Source organism: Parasteatoda tepidariorum, chromosome 8 (genome assembly GCF_982258835.1).
Source record: "Parasteatoda tepidariorum strain Cologne lab strain chromosome 8, Ptep-v5.0, whole genome shotgun sequence".
NCBI lineage: Eukaryota > Metazoa > Arthropoda > Arachnida > Araneae > Theridiidae > Parasteatoda > Parasteatoda tepidariorum.
In genome coordinates this window covers 95,511,491-95,531,638 of record NC_141762.1, presented here as the reverse complement: position 1 = coordinate 95,531,638, position 20,148 = coordinate 95,511,491, and the positions used below count along the sequence as shown (strand labels likewise).

Sequence of the window (20,148 nt, the reverse complement as noted above, 5' to 3'; positions counted from 1 at the left end):
TAATTAAAATCCTAAATTATCATATGGTACACAATTTCCATTTATTTTTGTATTCATTGATGAATTTATGATTTTTGCCAGCTTTCTCTACTGTGAAAAAAAATGAATCTCATGTATGCTTTTTATATATTGTTCAAATATTTTTTTTTGTCAGGCATAAGACTCTCTCAAATCTGGGATCGTTAAGTTAATTTTATTTATTCCAATATTTATCTTAGTTTTATTTAATATATCTAAACATTTTGAAGGCAGTCGAAAATGAAAATTCAAAATGTATAAAAACTAATTAAATGAAAATTTTACTCTATAGATTGATAAAGATTTAAGGTCAGGTGATGTAAATTAAATTTTTTGATATAGCTTAGTAGGAAGTCACTGTATTTTATGTAAAGTTGTGTTTTTTCCTCCTTTGGCAAAATGGGAGCTTGATGGCGTGTGCACTTTTCAACTGTGTTCAAGAGTAATAATAAACAGTGTGCATGCGTTGCAATGGTGACTACTGCTGTTTGATAATTTTCCTTTTTTCATTTTGTTATGCATTAAGTTGGTGAGTTTATTTTTGCGATATACCAGAGAGATCCCATAAATAATTCTTGAGTCGTGCACATAAGAGAATTTCATCATTTGAACGATATATTTTTTATCTTTATTTAAGAATCAGAAATTCTAACCTACAGTTCAAACTAGATCGTTTTCAATACTAATTCAGGTGAATATCACAAATAAAGAGGGTCCCAAAGGTAAGAGTTGAAGTATTCATATTTTAAAAAAAATTAGACACCAACCATTTTGCCATCCCCTTTCAGCGATCACAATTTTGTTTTCTATTCAATTTCAGTTTTATAGTAGTTTTGCTGAATCTTTTAGATTGTCCTATAACAGTATAATTTTATTTAATTAAAAGCTTAAGTTAGCAACATCCCATTTTTCTAGACAAGTTTGAACATTTTGCAAATGTTTTATATATTTCCTAACTTTGTTGATAAGGTTATGAAGCTTTGTGATTCTTGACTGCTCTGAGGATCAACATGAAAATATGTACGTAGTGAATGATCTCCAAGTTAATTCCAAGATCATGGGTACTATTCTATAAATAGAATAGAATAGAAGGCCATTAACCTGCCATTGATGACGACGATGTCACTTTAATAACGATGAAATTAACAAGAGAAATAAAATTTTCTTTTGCAATTAAAATTTGGCAATGTTTGGTTGGCCCCCGAAAATTCGAGGGAAGTTTCGGTTCCATTTCAGAGAGTGGAAAATGAAACCTGAAATTGAGAATATCTTGCAAAATGAAGCAGAGTTAGTTGCACATGAGAGTGCAAGAATCCTTCCCAGTAGCTGGGTTGCCGCAAAATTGTGACTTGGTGATAGCCAGGGGGAAATATCCCTTTTGGCGTAGATAGGCACAATTTAAGCCTACTACTTCAATTTGGAGCATGTAGGCGCAAGTTTCCACAATTGGCGCAGCACTTGCATCACAGACCTAAATTATGACTTTCCATGATTTTTTTTTTTTTAAAAAAAATAGCATAAATCATGACAAATTTGTTCAATACCGAAATTCATGATTTTTCATGACTTTCCAGGTGAGCGGATACCCTGTTTGTATTTTGTTTGTTTCGAATAATCCCATACAGCAGAGATTAGTATTAATTACGTGAAAATAACGTTATAATGCCACAAGGCAAAGAGCAAAAAAACGTTTCCACCAAACGTTTTATTTACGTTTCAAGTGGTAGTCTCGAATCCGTTAAAAAAAACGTTAAAATTTGGGTTATTTTTAACATAAAAATTACCATTTTTTGCCTTTAATTTGACTATGGTGAATTTTGAAACCAATACTTGAAGTTATTTTAAGGAAATTGGTTTCTTTTTTAACGTATTTGATACGTTATTTTAACCAAGTTTTTAATGTTAATTTTCAGTTTTATAAGATCCATTTTTTTCACAATGAATACTGACGTTTTTTTAACTCTTATTTTTACCATTGTAAATTTCATTACATATTATTAACGTATTATTTGCGTTTTAGTTCTACGAAGCTTAACGTATCTTTAACGCTTATTTAACGTTGCAGATTTATACCATTTTAATACTAACCTGCTACATGGAGATTTATACCATGTAGCAGGTAGTATTAAAATATCAGTAACAATAATTCAATCACCATTATAAATGGTCATTAAAGACATATTTTTCACTTACTGCCACTAATATCAATCATATATATTTTTACTTACTGTTGCTAACATCAGTCATATTTCCATTTGTATCGCATATACATTTTATTTATTTTTGTACCTACAAAAGGAATACCAAAAAATTTATGAATTTTCTCTATGTCACATGGTAATATGCCCATAGTTTTCTCATTACCGCAGACTAGATTCTTCATTTTCATTACATTAGCTCCTCCTTACACTCTACTGAAATTGGAAAATTCACATTATTTTAAACTGAACTAATTCCTTAAAGTGCTGTCAGGATAATTTTTTTAAATTACTTCACATCAAAAAATTTGCAGAATTTAGCATTTGTTATGAAGAAAAACTATGATTTTATAGACTCCTACAGTGTTATAATTTAATGTTTATCATTCATATTAATTAAAAATATTAAACTAAAAGAAAAAAGTATATACTTTATTTGATATAAGTCTTCATTTTACTCAATTTAGTAGTTTACAGCTATGTTGCTACTTCCACCATGTTTTGCTTTGAAGTACCAAGAGAATTTTAATTTTTTTTTTAATAGAAAAAATATCAGATTTACTTTGATTCTAAGTTTAAAAATAAAAGTCATTATCATTAGAATTATGTTACGTTATAGTCTCAAGAACGAGTGCTTTACAACTGGTAAAGCAGTCCATCAACTAATACTTTTCTAAATACTGAAATAATTCTTAAATAAGAATTACTCCATTAACATAAAGAAACAAATTTTTACTTATATATACACAGTTTACATACATATTTTATTTACATATTTTACAATTTTTTAAGTCTACTTTTTGCAGACTTCAACCAAATCTTGATGGCTTCTTCCACCCTGCTGATTGTGTCAGCCTGCTCCTTAGCACTGTAATGCAGAGCAGCACCTGGAAGAAAAATTTATTATCGTAGTTAATGAAAATGCTCAAAACATTTAGATATTATAAAAAAAACTACCCAATTCTATGGACTTTATCGGAATTTATAATTTTAGATTCAATCATTATATCATTTTGAAGAGTTTTTGAACGATTTTTATGATTATTAAGATAACTCGTCCTTCAATAAATTTTTTACATTTACAGTATTAAAAATTTTTCTTGCAACATTTCTATAATGCTTATATCAAGCACTATGTTTAATGCAGTTTTGAGATCCAAATAGTTTCAAAGCTTAATTTTTATTTTTTAACCTGTTTGAAAATCAAGACACAAACATACATGCCAATAAGGACACAAAGATCTCATCCAAAAGGGAAGCTTACTACTCATCCCCATTATTTTATCTTACTAAACAACTAATGACATTTACATTCTTTTTAGGTGTAAAACATGCTAAAAATTTCATACTCATATCCTTAAAAAGACTCATGCATATAGTATATGTAAGAAGAATACTCTTGATATAGCAAAGTTGAAGGGACGGTAAAGTGTTTAAGAGGACAAGTATAGAACGAAATATGTATTCTAACATACTGCCCTAAAAATAATAGTCTGAAAATATAAAGAATAACTACTAACAAATATGTATGTTATTATAATGACTCTAACTCCAACAATGACTAAATACAACAATGATAATTTCATTTCTAAAAGTAATACAAATATAATTAAGCATTAAATAGAAAATTTTTGGTTTACAATAAACTTGCATTGTGATTTCTCCAAAAAAATTATTTATTTCAAAAAGAATTCATTATAACAGGTTTTAGAGACATCAAGAGTGTGAGAGAGAGTATTCATATATTTACATGCATATCTCATAACATGTGTGGATTGGGCAAAATAGTTTTTAAAGTGCTTGAAAACTAAAGCAGCAAATTAAAAAAAAAAAAAAAACTTGAATTTATACAAAATTTACTATTTGGATTTAAAAGCAAATCTATTCAAGTATTTCAATCTCTATATAGCCTTTCAAGAATCATTTATAAGTGATGGGCAAAATCTATAAATTGTTAACCTTTAAAACAAAAGAAAATTATTTGATTTTACACAACTGTTGAATGAATAAGCATGTCTGTTTAAATAATAGAAATCGAAATATATTTAAATAATAATAATTAAATTTAAGGGTCCTACTTACAAACTAAGGCAATTCAAACTAAAATAAATAAATTGACATACAAAATATTTTTAACAAGGAAAAATTTTGTGAAGTAACTCCTTTAACACAAAAATTTTGTAGGAATTTTTTTAGATCAAAAATCTTCCAAGAGCTGCCAGAATTCCTCCCAAACCTTGAATAAAAAATACTGTTTGATGAGGTGAAAGTTTTAGTTTTACTGAATCAAAAAAAATCTGTCTTAACTGTGGCATAAAAGAGTTCAGACTTACCAGCAATATAAACTAAATGGTTAAAATAGTAAATAGTATTGGTCTCTAAATATTAAGAGTACCTTGTTTTTAGAAAAACCAATTAATAGTTTCAATTATTTTTGTTAGATTTTTATTCATTAATATTAGTAGTAGTTGAAATATAGTAGTATATAATCCAAATGTTGTACATGATTGAACATTTAACGGGCTCCAATGGCAAAAAAAAAAAAAACTTTTCCTAGATTCCAACAATTTTTGACAGATTTTCAACATGTCATATAAAAAAACCAACCCGGATCATGGAGGAGCTTTCATAAAATGAGATAGTCCATTAAGATTCAATGAAATGATAGGTATAACGAAAACTGTTATACTCTGGATTTTCTTATTGATAGATTTTAAACTTCAAGAATAGAGTAAAGAAAGAGTGGAAACAACAAAATAGTTGAAAAAAATACAAAAGCAAATAATCTTTTTTTCTGCAGAATTATTTTCTAAAGATACTTTTCTTGTTCATCAGAAAGGAAAGAAATGCACCTGATTTCATACCTGTTCACCACCTGTTCTCATTTCGGAATAAAAAAAAAAATCGCCAATGACTGGCTTACTTCAGCTAAAATTTTAAATTTATAAAATAAAAATAAATAAATAATAATAAAATTTCTGAAATCACAGAAGCTTAAAAGATAATTCGGTCTAGAAATGTTTTTTCCTTCATTTTTTGAAAGAACACCATAATTTTAAAAGAGCATGATAAAAAATTTTATATTTTAATCAAATAAGACTTCGGAACACCATGAAATTTGTACATTCCATTTTAAAAATAAGATTTTCAGCGACCTAAATCCATGACTTTTCATGTTTTTTTTTTTTTTTTTTTTTTTTTTAAATAGTTAAAATCATGACATTTCTTGACAAATTTTGTTCAATACTGAAATTCATGACTTTCCAGGTGTGCTGATATCCTGTAGATTAATGAACTCTGTTTCAACATTTTTTGTTGTACTTTATGTTATTTCTTTTTATTTTCTGCTGTAACTGTTCATAATCTGCTATCAGAAATAAAAAAAAATAAAAAACATAAAATAGTTGAAAACCAAATGTTTAAATATAAAAATTGAAAAAGAAACATGTAAAAAGGATAATTTGAAAGGTATACTATAATTTATTTTTAATCTTTTGATTTCCAAGGGAAATTTTGGGGATTTTTATAGTCATCAAAATAGAAAATCTGCTGTATTTTCCAGTTATGATTGACATTAAACATATTTAAAATGTTTTGTATTATTTTTACCCATAATTTGTAATATTAATATGCATTTAATTCATCAAAGATAGTTAAAAGATTTTTTTTAATTAATTTAAAAAGAGAGTTATAAATAAAAATAAACTGAATATTTTAGAACTAAAAAAAATTTGAACTGATTTTTATAAATTAGGTTCGCTTCAATATGTATTAGAAATACTTATTTAAATATATTCTAGCAAACAAGCAGTAATCTGTACAAAAATTCTATTTCAATAGGGATATTTTTAGGAATCTTACTTAATTTTTGGGAATTTCCTAAAATGTACAAAAACCAGAATTTCAATTAAACCAGTAGAGTTGGCAGCTATGGCATAGGGTTCTCAAAATGTGCTTTGAAATAACATTTGCAAGTCACATTAAAAATTTAAAAAAAGAAACATTTGAAAATAAATCTTAACAAATTCGGTTTGCTTACCTTCGAATTCTTGCTGGCTCACCCAAGCATACTGGGGCAATTTGGAATTTTCAGCCATAGGAATTAAATTTATAACTTCCCGATGTGGTGGCAGAGGTCGCTGAAATATCCAGCTGAGGATCATCCTCAAACAGCCTACTAGGAGGTCGAGGAGGCGCCCACTCTGACAGAAAGTTGCCTTCCGGCCTCAAATTCTTCAGCCTCCTCTCTCCAGCAGGCTGCTCGTCATCAGATGAAGACTATTCAGCTGAAATACAGTTCCTTTTTTTCTCTCTGCCACCTTCCTCGCTAGGAAGGAAATCCGAAGCTTGCTCCAGCTTTCATGTGACGAGCTTCCGCATAGGATACTGCAAATAAAATGAAATATTCTTTCAATTACAGTAATACCTTCGAAATTAATGAGTGCCATAGTTTTAAGACTTATTATCATCGGAAGCTAAAGATAGGCATATTTAATAACTAGGTTAAATTCATGTAACATTCTAACTACCTTTTTATTCTAAGATAGTACACTCCAGGATCCTAATAAATAAAACCATAAAATGCAAGGCTTTGCATTTTATGAAATTATTTAATCTAGATATTTTTTCATATTTTTAAACTTCACTTATCTATCAATTTTACTAAAGCGCCATAAAATAATTCAAAAAGTCTGAACAGATTACTGATTTCTCACAAATTTAGGATTCATTGTTGTTGTAGTTGTAGTTAATTCACGTCGCACTAGAGCTGCACAATGGGCTATTGGCGACGGTCTGGGAAACATCCCTGAGGAAGATCCGAAGACATGCCATCACAATTTTGATCCTCTGCAGAGAGGATGGCGCCCCTGCTTCGGTAGCCCGACGACCTGCACGCGAAATCGAGCACTTTACGATAGAACAGTTTAACGAGGACCAATACCGCACACCCTCGGTCCCTACGCAGACTTATCCAAGTGGTCACCCACCCGCACACTGACCGCAGCCAGTGATGCTTGACTTCGGTGATCTACTGGGAACCGTGTCTTAACGATCAGTCCACTGAGGGACAAATTTAGGATTCAATTTTAACTTATATTAAAGAAATGTTCTGATTGGGCATGTAAGAGTAAGGAATACTTCATCAATCAACTTAGTTTTCTAGATCTGTTGGTTACCAACTGTTATTGTGAAAACTAATGTTATTTACCAAATATGTTGCAGGTTTTGGTTATAAGAAAGTTTTAAAAAAATCTAATATTATAATGATTTTTCATGAAATGTAGGTTCCATTACAAGTATTTCTGATTTAAAAAAAAGTTTTTAAAATTTGCCTTAATTTTTTTTGAAAATTTGAATCACAGATTTAAAAAAAAAACTATCTGTTATATTCCTCGCTTAACCGAATATTCAATTCCTGAAATAGCAGACAATCAACAACTAAAATTTAAATAAAAATTCAATTAAAATTTTAGGCTTTAAGGAATTTCACACAAAGAATAAAAGTAAAATGTATAGTACAGTCTAGAAAAAGTAAGACTTACTGGCTCGGCTCAATATCTTCTTCACTTTACAGACCTCCCGATCCTGACCGGGAGGACTATTTCTTTTTTGGTGAGTGGAACAACCCTTTCTTGGCCAATAGTTTCTTTCTTTCCATCACCTATCAGCCAAGAAATCCCGAAGATGTCCATCAACGAATCATCGTCAAACTCCACAACATCATATTGAAACATCTATTTATATATAAAACAAATTTCGTATTATCTATATCTTTTGCATATCTGTTTTATTTTGAGTGCACTAAATAACCTTCTTGGAACTTAATTATGTAAAAGCAACTAGAATTTATTAAATATAGGGTATGGTAGAGCCTAACAATTGCTTACTTCAATCTTTTTAGCAAGCTAAATTTCTATCTTTTTCTTGGTACTATATGCAGGGTATCTGCTACATTTTAGATTTTCAAATTCATGACTAATTCCAAGAATTTTTCATGACTTAACGAAGAAACTATTTTCTCCGACAAAAACACAACAATAAATTTAAAAAAGCTTTATAATAAAATTCATTGAAATGATAGATATAATCAAAAATGTTATACTCTGCAGCTTCATATTTATAGATTTTAAATTCAAAAAACAGAGTAAAGAAAGAGTTGAAGCAATAAAATAGATAAAAATAAATACAAAAGAAAATTATTTTTTTCTGCAGAATTACATTCTAAAGATACTTTTCTTGTTCATCGGAAAGGAAAGAAATACTCCTGATTTTCTCATTTCGAAATAAAAAAATTCGCCAATGACTGACTTGCTTTAGCTAAAATTTTAAATTGATAAAATAAAAAAAATTTTAAAAAAAATTTTGAAATCACAGAAGCTTAAGAGATAATTCGCTCTAGAAATGATGTCTTTTTTTTTTCATTTTTCGAAAGAGCACCGTAATTTTTAAAGAACACGATGGAAACATTTTATATTTTAATCAAATATGACTGTGAGTAGGGATTTTGTTTCAAATTCAGATATTCGGAACACTATGAAATTGGAGGGAGAGGGGTAAATTCCATTTTTTTCACGCCCCAAATTAATGACTTTCCAATGAGAGAAAATTTTATTATTGATGATTAGACATTACACATGATTGGACAAATACTATCATATGTATATCACACATCATACTTTTGCCCTTACTCAAAACTTAACTTAAATACCTTTTTTAGCTTAATATTTAACAATGTTATTACATATCAGCAATTAATTGTAAATTATATAATTAATCATTTTATTCATATCTGGAGGGAATTAATTTTACCGAAACTTCATGTTTTCCAAATTAAGTACTCAATATACTGTTAAAAATTATTCTTAAGAGATTAAAAATTCTACCATATTGCCAATATACTGTTAAAAAATCTGCTTTTAGCTGCATTTATATTGCACTAAATATGATTTAAAAGATAAGAAAGTAAGATAAGTAAAAAAGATAAGTTTACATAAGAAGATAAGTAAGAGACAAGGATTTCACTTGATGGAACAGATGATGGAATAACTCATATGTTTTCAATGGTATGTTAACGTGCCTCTCAGAGAACCAGCATCTCAAAGAATTATTGAGAAGTGTTGTCCCCAATTATTCACCGAATTTTTAAGAATTATCAAGAGAAGTTAAATAAATGTGTTTAATTTTTAAATTCAATGCACATATTTTGTACTTTTATTTATATGTTTTCAATAAATATAATTTCAGTAAAAAAAAATTCAAACCATTTTTGCTTAGCTTAATCGGAATATGCTTTAAATTCGATCATGTTTTGTCCTAAATGAAGTTTTAACATTAGTTAATAAAAAAGTACAACTGGTTAGAACATTAGATAAATTAAAAACAGAAGGAAATAAGAAAGGAAACATTATTCGAAAACTAGAAAAATTAACCCATAAAAATACGAAAATTTATAAGTGTCAAAAGAAACTAAAAATTATTTTAATCAAGAAATTTAATCATTTTAAAATATAAAAAGCAGCCATTAAAAATATTTAATGTCACAGGAACAAGGCAATAGTGAAAGCGAAAATAGCTCAATTATAAGTATTAAGAATTTAATTTATATAAATACACATTTTGAGAATTATATAGTGTATGAATTATATAAATTTGTTTTGTTCTATTCCAAAAATTACTACACAGTTCTATCTACAAGTTTTCACTTACAGTTTCAAACCTTGAGCATTGTTAAATTTCTCAGAAAGGTTTTATTTTTAACTTGTCTGTTTCATTCCTAATTCAATCAATTCTTATAATAATGATGTGCTTTCCTCTCTTTCCACTTGGACTTACATTTTTAAAATTTTTTTTTGTTGTTGTTTAATGTGTCTTTTTTAAAATTTTCTTAACACTCCATCGGGCGCGTTGATCTGACAGATACAGACGTGTCAATATCTCTGCTTTTGTCCCCTGAAACATTTTCTTACGACCTTGACCTTATCAGTATCTGTCCATCTGGCCCCCTGCTACTTTGGAATGCAGTAGTGACCAGTTCGGTGTAGGAGTATTTCCTGTTTCCAAGCTTGTTTGGAATTTTGTATCTGTTAGATACACGCGCCCGATAACGTTTGTCTCGTGAAGCTACATGGAAGTATTGAGATTCCCTGAGCGTTTTTGATTTATCTTTTTCCTACGATGAGTGCTAAACGCTTTTTAGATTTGAAAAATCAGAAAGACCTAGAGCTAGTTCATAGTATTCTATTTAGTGATGGAAATGAGGAATTAAATGCTGAAGAATTTGATGAAAGTGATGCTGACGAAGAAGATATTTTAGAAACACGTGAAGCTGATTGTCATGGCAGTGAAAGTGTTTATAATGACTCAGAACTCGATGATGATGTTAATAATGATTATTTTTATGTAGGAAAGGACAATAATACTTAAATGGGCAAAACAGATCGGAAGAAAAAATTTGACTTAAATTTAGAATCGGATTCAATTATAATAATTGATTTGTCACTTTTATATTATGTATTATTTGTGCATAACTGTCCTTTTTATACTTTTTCAACAGTTTAACATGTTTAATTAAATGTTTTTTACAGCATTTAACTTTTGTAATAGCGTTTGTGATTAATAAATAAAAATTATTATTGAAAATACTAAAAAATATATGAAAATTAAAAATATATAAAAATTAAATAAAAATTAAAAATATACATAAAAAACTAATAAAAGGTCCGGGTGTAAAAGCCTGGACCTAAAAAGAGTAAAAATAGGAGATTTAAAGTAATACATATTAACAGAAAACACACAAAACAGAGATGTATCTGACAGATACATCGCGCCCGATGCCGTAAGTTTCGAGACGCGCCCGACGGAGTGTTAAGAACCACAGTTTTTTAAATATACATTTTATTACTATTCTTTTTCTCTTAGTTTTGTGTCTGATAATTTACCGATAAGTTCGGTTTTAGCTAGAAAAAAGTAACTGTGATTTTAAAACTATCTGTGCAACATTTTTATATTTTATATATAGCTTTGATAAAAGCTTATATCGACCATTAAATTAAAATAAATGTGACAGTCTTGTAACTAGAAATAAGCACTCTTGGTTATTAAGCATAATTGGAGAAGCTGAAGAATTATATTGAGTATCATTAGAATGATCAAAATAAAATTTATTAAAACACTATAGATGTGAAAGTGATTTAAATTCCACATGGATAAAGGAAAGAACATTGAGAGGAAAAAATAAATAAATTTAAGATCACTATCTTAGACCTTAAAATAAAAACCACGTGAGTTATCTCAATCATAATTTTAATAGTTCTAAATCTTAAATTTAAAAGAAAATAATATGATTGAGTTGTTACCGCATGGATTAAAAGAAATAACCACTATTCTCAGCATAAATTTTAAACTGAAAAATACATCGAACATTAATGGTAAAAATATACTGCAATAATTTCAAAAACTTTTGAGATTCGTGGAATAAAATTTATTACAACACCAAGGTGTAAAAGTGATTAAAATTCCCCATGGGTAAAAGAAAGAACACTGATAGAGAAAAAAAATCAGTTAATTTAAGATCACTATCTTAATAGTTTAAAACCTTAAAATAAAAACCACGTGGGTTATTACAATCATAATTTTAATAGTTTTAAATTTAAAAAATGCATATATCATATGATTAAGTTGTTACCACATGGATTAAAAGAAATATCCATGAAAGAACACTGAGAGGAAAAAAATGAGTTAATTTAAGATCACTATCTTAATACAATAAAATTAACAGTACTGTAACAGTAGCTGCTGTTAGACTAAAATTTTTTTAAAATAAAAACCCTATCAACTTAATTTTATAATTCAGATTGAATAATTAAACCTAATATTAAATAATAATGAAATCCAATATTTATAAAATTTCCACTTACCAAAATTTATTAACAGCTACACGTGCAGCAAAAATGGAGAAAACAACTTTTGTAGCTATCTCACACGAAATAAATGAATGAATAAAGTTTTCATAGTACTACCAATGCGCATGCGCTATACAAAACTGGTTTGGTTTATAGTTATCTTCCAGTGCAAGAAGCCCTCAGTACTGTATTACAAGGTACTCTGTCAGGATTTAGAATGCGCATGAAATAGTTTATACTTCATCCATCAAAACGCATTTTTCTTGTTTGACAATCTATACTAGGACTTGTAGGTCATTTAACTGGTTCAAAGGTCATTCAATGTTTCTGTTCTGGTCTGCCTTTCAAACGGGTGTGGATTTCGTTCATAGAGTCAACAATAGTTGACAAACTTGCGCCACTTACCCTAACATAATAATAACTAAATATAAATTATTGTTAAAAAAGTATGTTACACTCAATTTATATGTTTAATGAATGCAAACAGAATATATTAGAATGCCAAATAAATCAAGGAAAAAAAGAAAGGTATATTCAAAATTTGCACTTCAACTAGGTGCTTTCTCAATGTCCTAAAGAGAAATCTATATCTTTAGCTAGATTTCCAAGAAAATTTCGATACAATCCAAATTCTTCAAAATACAATTGATTTATGGCACAATTTATGAAAATAACAACATGAAGTCAAAATTTATGCTTTTGCATAAATTTTGGCTTTATGTTGATATTTTTAAATTGAGAGTAAAATACATACATTAAATTTATTAAGAAACCGAAGTTTACTTACTAAAGATTTTAACTGATAAATGCTAGAATATTTACTTTTTAATACCCATATTTATGGCTGTGGCTTAACAAATAAATAATTAATCAAAACAAATTAACAAATAAAATTTTAATTAATGTAAATATTATTAAATGTAAATATTTTTAATAATTTTTCGTCTTCTATTTGAAAAAAAAATTTTTTTTCGTTGACTTATTTTATAGGTTCTATGTTCTTGCAGCTTATATGCGCAATGAATAAAACTTATTATATTTTTATATTATTTCATTTTCATAATTGTTTTCGCTAATCTCTCTTTTCTTTTATTCCCTTTACCAGCGGGTGACCGAGCTCCGCTCGGAGAAAACAGGTATCGAAGCTAACTCGAAGATTTAAATTTTCAATTGTGATTTATCAAAACAATACATGCCATAAGAAAATTTGGGAAACCATTGGTGAAAAGATAACCGGTTAAAGTGCACCATTGTAAACTATCTAAACAAAGTTAGAGTTTGGAAAGGGAACTATTCTATACAAAGGTAAAGTTTGAAAAGTCATGGGAAATAAAATGTAATTGATAACAAAAAATTATACAATTAAAGACACTGTTCACAACGAATTCGTAAATTTGCTTCCGTTCATCCGCTTCTTGAAAATTCTTGTCCAGGAAAAGGCGTCGATGAGAGAGGTATTATCAAGCATAAAAGACGATGTAAACTCCGCAGGAAGACGCGCCATCTTGGTGGTTGTAAGCGTTGCGAGGTTTCACGATGCATCTTTTCAGCTTTTCATTCGTAACAACGGTATTCAAAACGTGTCGCAGTATTTTTCTCAAAACAGCATCGATGGGCAGCGGGTTGTCGACTGGATCGCAGACTAATAGTTGACGTTCTCCATAGCTTGCTTCGTAAATTCCTAGCATCCAGTGCTCGCCTCTATCCATTTGAGCTCTCTTGTGAATGGGAATGAGTAGCACGTCGAATCCTTGTTGAACGCCGTATAGATGGTTGGAAGTCTTGTTCTGGTCGCTGATATCGTTGAGAAGAGCCATTCCTTCATAAGCGCCATCCGCTGTTGTAACGTAGAAGCGTGCGACAAATTCAGGGTGAAGTACGGCAACTTTGACGGTCGGGTAAGCTTGTTCGGCGTAATGGAGAAGAATTCTGACAATGACGGTATCTTCTAGTTGTCCATTTGCGGGTAGAATTGAGTTGATCGCTTGTTATTCCAAAATTCCGGCTCCTTGAAGAATTTCATGTAGAGGTGCGTTCTGCATGTTGAAAATGTAGCTTGAAATCTGATGAATGTTGAAATGTCGGACTTTGTTGACGGTGATTTTAACACAAAAGTTAAACTTTTCTCCACTTTGATAAATGTAAACTAATGCGAACCTTACAATTTAATTATTAATTCCTTCGTATATTATTGGTTTAAGTTGTCGAAAATTAATATTTCAATTGTAAGGTTCGCATTAGCATACATTTATAAGAGTGGAGAAAAGTATCTATAGCCATTATGGCGAACTAATAAAGTTTGAAAATATCCTATCTGTAACTCCGAACTGCTCGACCGTAGCGCTTCAAAACCGGCGCCAATCGATTCCTCGTGGCCAAAAACCCCAGACCCCCAAGTTTACCGGAGTTTATTAATTCTGGGGCGATTTTCGACTTGGCAACCATTCCTCGTATTATAGTATAAGATTATGTAATATATATATATATATATATATATATATATATATATATATATATATATATATATATATATATATATATATATATATATATATATATATATATATATATATATATATATATATATATATATATATATATATATATGCAGTGTTTTTATGATCAGTTTTTCCAAACTTCACATGAGTGAAAATTGTATTATCATCTTTCTTAACTCAATTCCAATAGGCAGTTTTTTGTTTGAAAAATAATTCATTTTCTTTCATCAGCTGGTTCCTTTTAACGAATAAATTTAGCTACCGCTAGACGTCCTTCATTAGGTGCATTACTTTCGGAATGAACTTCTATCATCTCCTCAAATTCTTTTTTAATGTGACTCATGTGTTTCGTTTTATGTAAGAGAATATTGTCCAATTTCAATACACAGTCGATTTTTTTAAATAATTGATTTTCTTTCGACTACTGATTCCTTATAACGAATAAATTCTGCTTTCGGTGTAACACTTTCGTAATAAACTTCTATCATCACCGATAATTCCTTCTAATGTGACCCGTTTTTCGTTTCAGACGAGAAAAAACTGTATTATGTTTTTAGACCAACTTCAAAAAGCTGTTTTTATTTTTAAAAATAATTTTTTTTCCTTCAACTACTGGTTACTTATAACGAATAAATTTTGCTACCACTAGAATTTTTCATTAGGTGTATTACTTTCTTAACAAACTTCTATCGCCACCGAAAATTCCATCTAATGTGAGCTATATTTTTCATTTTATATGTGAGCAAATTGTAATATTTTCTTTTTTCAGTCAATTCAATACGCATTTTTTTCTTCTAATAATTCATTTTCTTTCACCTGCTGATTCCTTTCAACGAATAAATTCTGCATTAAGTGTATCGCTTTCGTATCACTAGAAGTCTTGCATTACTTTCGTAATAAACTTCTATTATCACCACAAATTCCTCCTAATATGACCCATGTTTTTAATTTTAGATGAGAGAAAATTGTATTACTTTTTTTTTTCCTCGTTACATATGCAGTTACTTTTTTAAAAATAATATTTTTTTCCCCGGCTGAATGCTTCTAGCAAACAGTGAAAGGAAAGTATATTTGCATGATGAATAAAAATAATGGGAAATCATCCGACTTATTTGCGAGGAATTGCAGTCTCTTGATCTTGTTATCTTTTTATTGGAACAAATGTACGCATTTCAAATTATGAGCTATAAACGCCTAATCGTGACCGTACTCATTTGAATATTATGTACAGAAAATTAATACAATACACTTTCCTCTTATGCAATACCCCTTTTGGATACGAAATAAAAATCTTTCACTGTAGTAGAAAAGTGCTGTTTATAACACGCCATGGAGAACATCACGCCATAAGGAAACAAATCTTGTATTTTGCAATAAAAACTTTTGTTAGTATGCATTTCAGAAAAAGTATTTAACTGTACTTCTCTGCTGTGAGACATTGTTTCAGCTAGTAAGGAAATAGCTCCATTGCAGAATGATTTCCATAAACACGAATTTTATTTACTTTCACAATCATGTTTTTGTTAAAAATTTTAGTTATTTATCTTTCTTTTTTTAACTGGAAACAAAATTTGTGTTTACGAGATCGGTCCAAAAATCAATGTCAATAGTCCCAATAGCAAAAGCCCTTCAGCATGAAAGTGGGTTCTGAAGGTTATTACGCCTGACAGATTATTTTTCAATGGAGTTTTATTTATTTTTCTATTATTAAATAACAAAGAAATAAACGGAAAACCGCCCAGAATACTTTTCAATACATCTCTAAATTTGTTTCTAATTTTTTAAAAAAAATATGTGAATTGCGAGAACCTAACAAGTAAAGATTTTTTTTTCCTGTTATTTTATTACAGGCCTAGCTGTATAAGGATTTATTGTAAGTACCGTCGTATAAAATTCAACAACAAATCTAAACATCATATGAGTAGTTTTATGAATAGAATCATATCATATGAATAGAATATCATTCTAACAAATTTTGTTACATGTATGTCAGATTAAGCTGTTTTTTTTTTTTTTTTTGCAATAATAATTTCTGTCCGACTAAGTGAAGGTTGCAGACAGATTTGGATTTTAACAGATATTGTTTACAGTATTTCTTCGTTACGTTTACTTCTTCTTCTTTGTCAGCGCTACAGCCTCTTGCAGGCCTTGGCTGCCTCAACAGCTGACAAACACCAGCGCCTCCTATCCATGGCAACTCCTTTACAATTTCTAATCATTAGGGTTATATTAAAAAAAAAAAAAGAAATACCTGTGACGAGATTAGCTATTTTATATTGTACTGTTATTGTCGATGTCAATCATTTGAGTCTGTAATGTAACGCTGCTAGTCAATCAATGTAAAATCACTTATTAACATCTGATATGATAGTTTTAACAGTAGTCTATTCTAGATCTAGCTCAAAGTAGACACAAAACTTTTCTCTCAATCATCTTTAATCCGGATAGACACTAACTGCAGCACTCTGTGACTATCTCAAGCAGCAAGCTAAACAATATGGACCTAATTAGGTTAAATAACTAAAACACCAACATAGGGAACGCAATCAATTAGCGCTAACATAAGATTCTAATCTTGTTCTAAGGCAGCAAGCCAAATTAGATAAGTTTTTTTTCTCATGATACTAATTTTTCAAATTCAATAGTTTACAGGCGATGAACAACATCATGATGGAACCACTAGAAGATCTTGGTAAATACCAAACCCATTATCTAACCAACGTAACGATGGTTGGACGGTTAACATCCAATTGTGACAAATGATTTCCATTTACTGACATAATCAACCATATAATCAACTAATACTCCCCTTGTAGCAGGTCCACAGGTGCGGTGCAACAATAATTCTGATAAATTATCGCTACTAGGCCGGGATAGCCAGGTCGGTGGGGCGCTGGGCTCATGTCCAGGAGTTCATGGATAGGGCGCTGGGCCCATGTCCGAGAGTTTGTGGGTTCGAACCCCGCCGGCCGAAGACTCCACGTGTAGTAAAGTGACTGATGCACGTTAAATCTGTCGAGTCACAAAAGTCCTCCATGTTCCCATAACAAATCAACACCTCTGGGGATACTGGATTTGAGATTGATTTTTCTCTGATCCAGGTCAAAATTACGATCTGTGGATGAATGAATGGGTCCACCCTATAAAACGGGTGTGACGTTTGGTGTGGCAGAAGTCGTATTCTTGGCTATAGATGGCGCCACTGAAAACAAGAAACGCACACTCTGCCTTAAATTTGCTCGGTTTCACCAAGCAGGCTTGCCCGTGTGGCAAGTGGCATTAGAATCAACCAAACTTTTTTGGTTCTTTATGTGTATCATATGTTACTGTGATTCACCAAGTTGAGCAAAAGAACATTCTCCCTCTCCGTGTTCTACTACACCAGTGTTTCCGAAAGTGTTGTACACGTACTCCCAGGGGTACGGGAACAGTTTAGCGGGGGTACGCGTTTTCATATAAAATATCTTGCAACAAACGAAAATTTCAAAAAATTTTATTTAAAAACAAAGTTAGCTATGAAAATTTACGATTACGTATTTTTCGATTGGCTATTTTTTGCTGAGTTAACATTTAATAATTAGTGGTGTCAACAGCTAGCTGTGATTTTTAACTTTTGTGCAATTTTTTTTTATTACAGCAGCTGTTATCACAGCAAAAACAATATCATCCTTCTCACTGATAAAAATAAACTTTTTAACAAAACTTTGTACCAAAAAAGAAAAATAAACATATTTTTAATAAAATACATTCATTTTTTTTATTAGTGGTACACAAAAGTCATAAGTTTGGGAAACACTGCACTACACCAAGAACTATCCTCGTTTTAGTGTAGGGGAACACTTGGATAAACACTATTTTAGTATAAGGTAGTTGCTACCATTTTTTAGTGTTCGGATACACGAAATTTTTTTACAGTTTGTGTGAATTTAAAACAAATGGTGTTTTCGGTTACCGTTTCGGAAATTGTGGTCCCGTTCAATCAAAATACTTTTGTCCGCTTGTTTCTTTTTCTGTTCTTGTACATAATAATAATAATAGAAAAATTCTTTAATACTTTTCAAATTAGCTCTAAAGAAACTATTTTATCTCAATTTCATGATGAGGTGTCCAACTTTGTGCGATATCGACAAATTGGAAACAAAGTCAGTGCCATAAAACTGTTATTACTGGGTCCATTTGAATATTATTATGGTCAGAAAACAATAAAATTATAATAAAATTAGAACATTTTAAGCCAATAATAATGACATCATAAGTTACTAATAACACAAAGTTAGCCATATTAATTCATAATCTCCCTTAAAATGAAAAATAATCTCCCTTGAAATGCGCAATAATCTCCCTTAAAATGCGCAATAATCTCTCTTAAAATGCGCAATTATCTCCCTTAAAATGCGCACGAACATCTAATTCATAAAAAGGAACCCCGAGCTACATACTGTAACATTTCCGGTCTTAGGCAGCTTAGCAACTCTCGATCCTTATAGTGTAGAAAGATGGTTGTCCCAGTAAAGAAAAGCGCAGATGACACCAGGGCTAAAGAGAATAGAAGGGCTGGTTCACTCCTTTGAAGTATCTTTCGCCGCGCCGATCCTCCGACGTCACTCTAGTGACGTCACTTTGGCGCAAAGCTCGCCCTTTTACTTCAAGCGGAGCGTTTGGCCTTACTAGCTCTAACTAATATTGGATCATTTCTTTTTGCGAGATATTCTGAGACATTTGTTATTTTCTATAATGACTTTCCTCAGTTTTTGCAGGGAATTTACAAGAATTTAAAACTATAATCGAAATGCCAGTTTGCGCGATTGCAACTTGCAAAAATTCTAATATAAAAACAAAAGGAAAAAGTATAATTTTTCTCGTGTTCCCTAAAGTAAATGAACAACTATGTAAATAATGGATTCCGAAATGACACAGTTAATATAAAACAGCAATACGTTTATTCTGTCGTAAAGAACTTTTATAAAAATTCATTATCTAAATAGAAACCGCCTCGTTACTTCATAAAGAAAGGCAGGTGAAAAGAATTAAAAAATAGATAAAGTCAAAGAAAATTAAAATGTAAGTAAAAAGTATAAATAAAATATATAGTATATAGTTGAAATTCTCCTAATTTCATAACATATTTTTTAATGTAGTTATTCTAAATATTTATGATTTTTAAAAAAAAAAAAATATTCTCTTCAATTCAAATATCTATAAATTATATCATCGTAAATTTAAATGTCTATAAACAATTGTAAAATTTCTAATGTCATTATAAACCTAAATTATTATTTTGTTTCAGTAATTAGCGTTTAAGGTTGATGTTTCCTAATGATTAAGTATGAACAAATTGCTATTAACGACATATTTTAAAATCAGGGATTCTAAATTTAACTTAACTTATCGTTATAAAAGAATATGTATATAAAAAAAAGTGTCGATATATGCCTTCATTTTTCTTAATAGTTAAAGTTAAAACTGAACTTTTTAAAATAAAGTATTTATCGTGTCATTTTCACCAACTAGCAAAACATTTTTATAAGTTTA

General features: G+C 29.8%; 1 long non-coding RNA gene across 2 annotated transcripts; it reads right to left on the bottom strand.

Annotated features, from left to right (window-relative positions):
- Positions 1–2,927: 2,927 nt before the first annotated feature.
- Positions 2,928–12,439, bottom strand: LOC107451090 (uncharacterized). Of its 2 annotated transcripts, XR_006225552.3 has the most exons (5): positions 12,134–12,439; positions 9,479–9,530; positions 7,760–7,951; positions 6,256–6,602; positions 2,928–3,103 (listed from the first exon to the last, which is right to left on the bottom strand). It is a non-coding gene; the product is annotated as an uncharacterized LOC107451090 (long non-coding RNA). The 2 variants fall into 2 exon arrangements; XR_001585029.4 differs by lacking the exon at positions 9,479–9,530 and having other exon boundaries at positions 12,134–12,317.
- Positions 12,440–20,148: the final 7,709 nt, after the last annotated feature.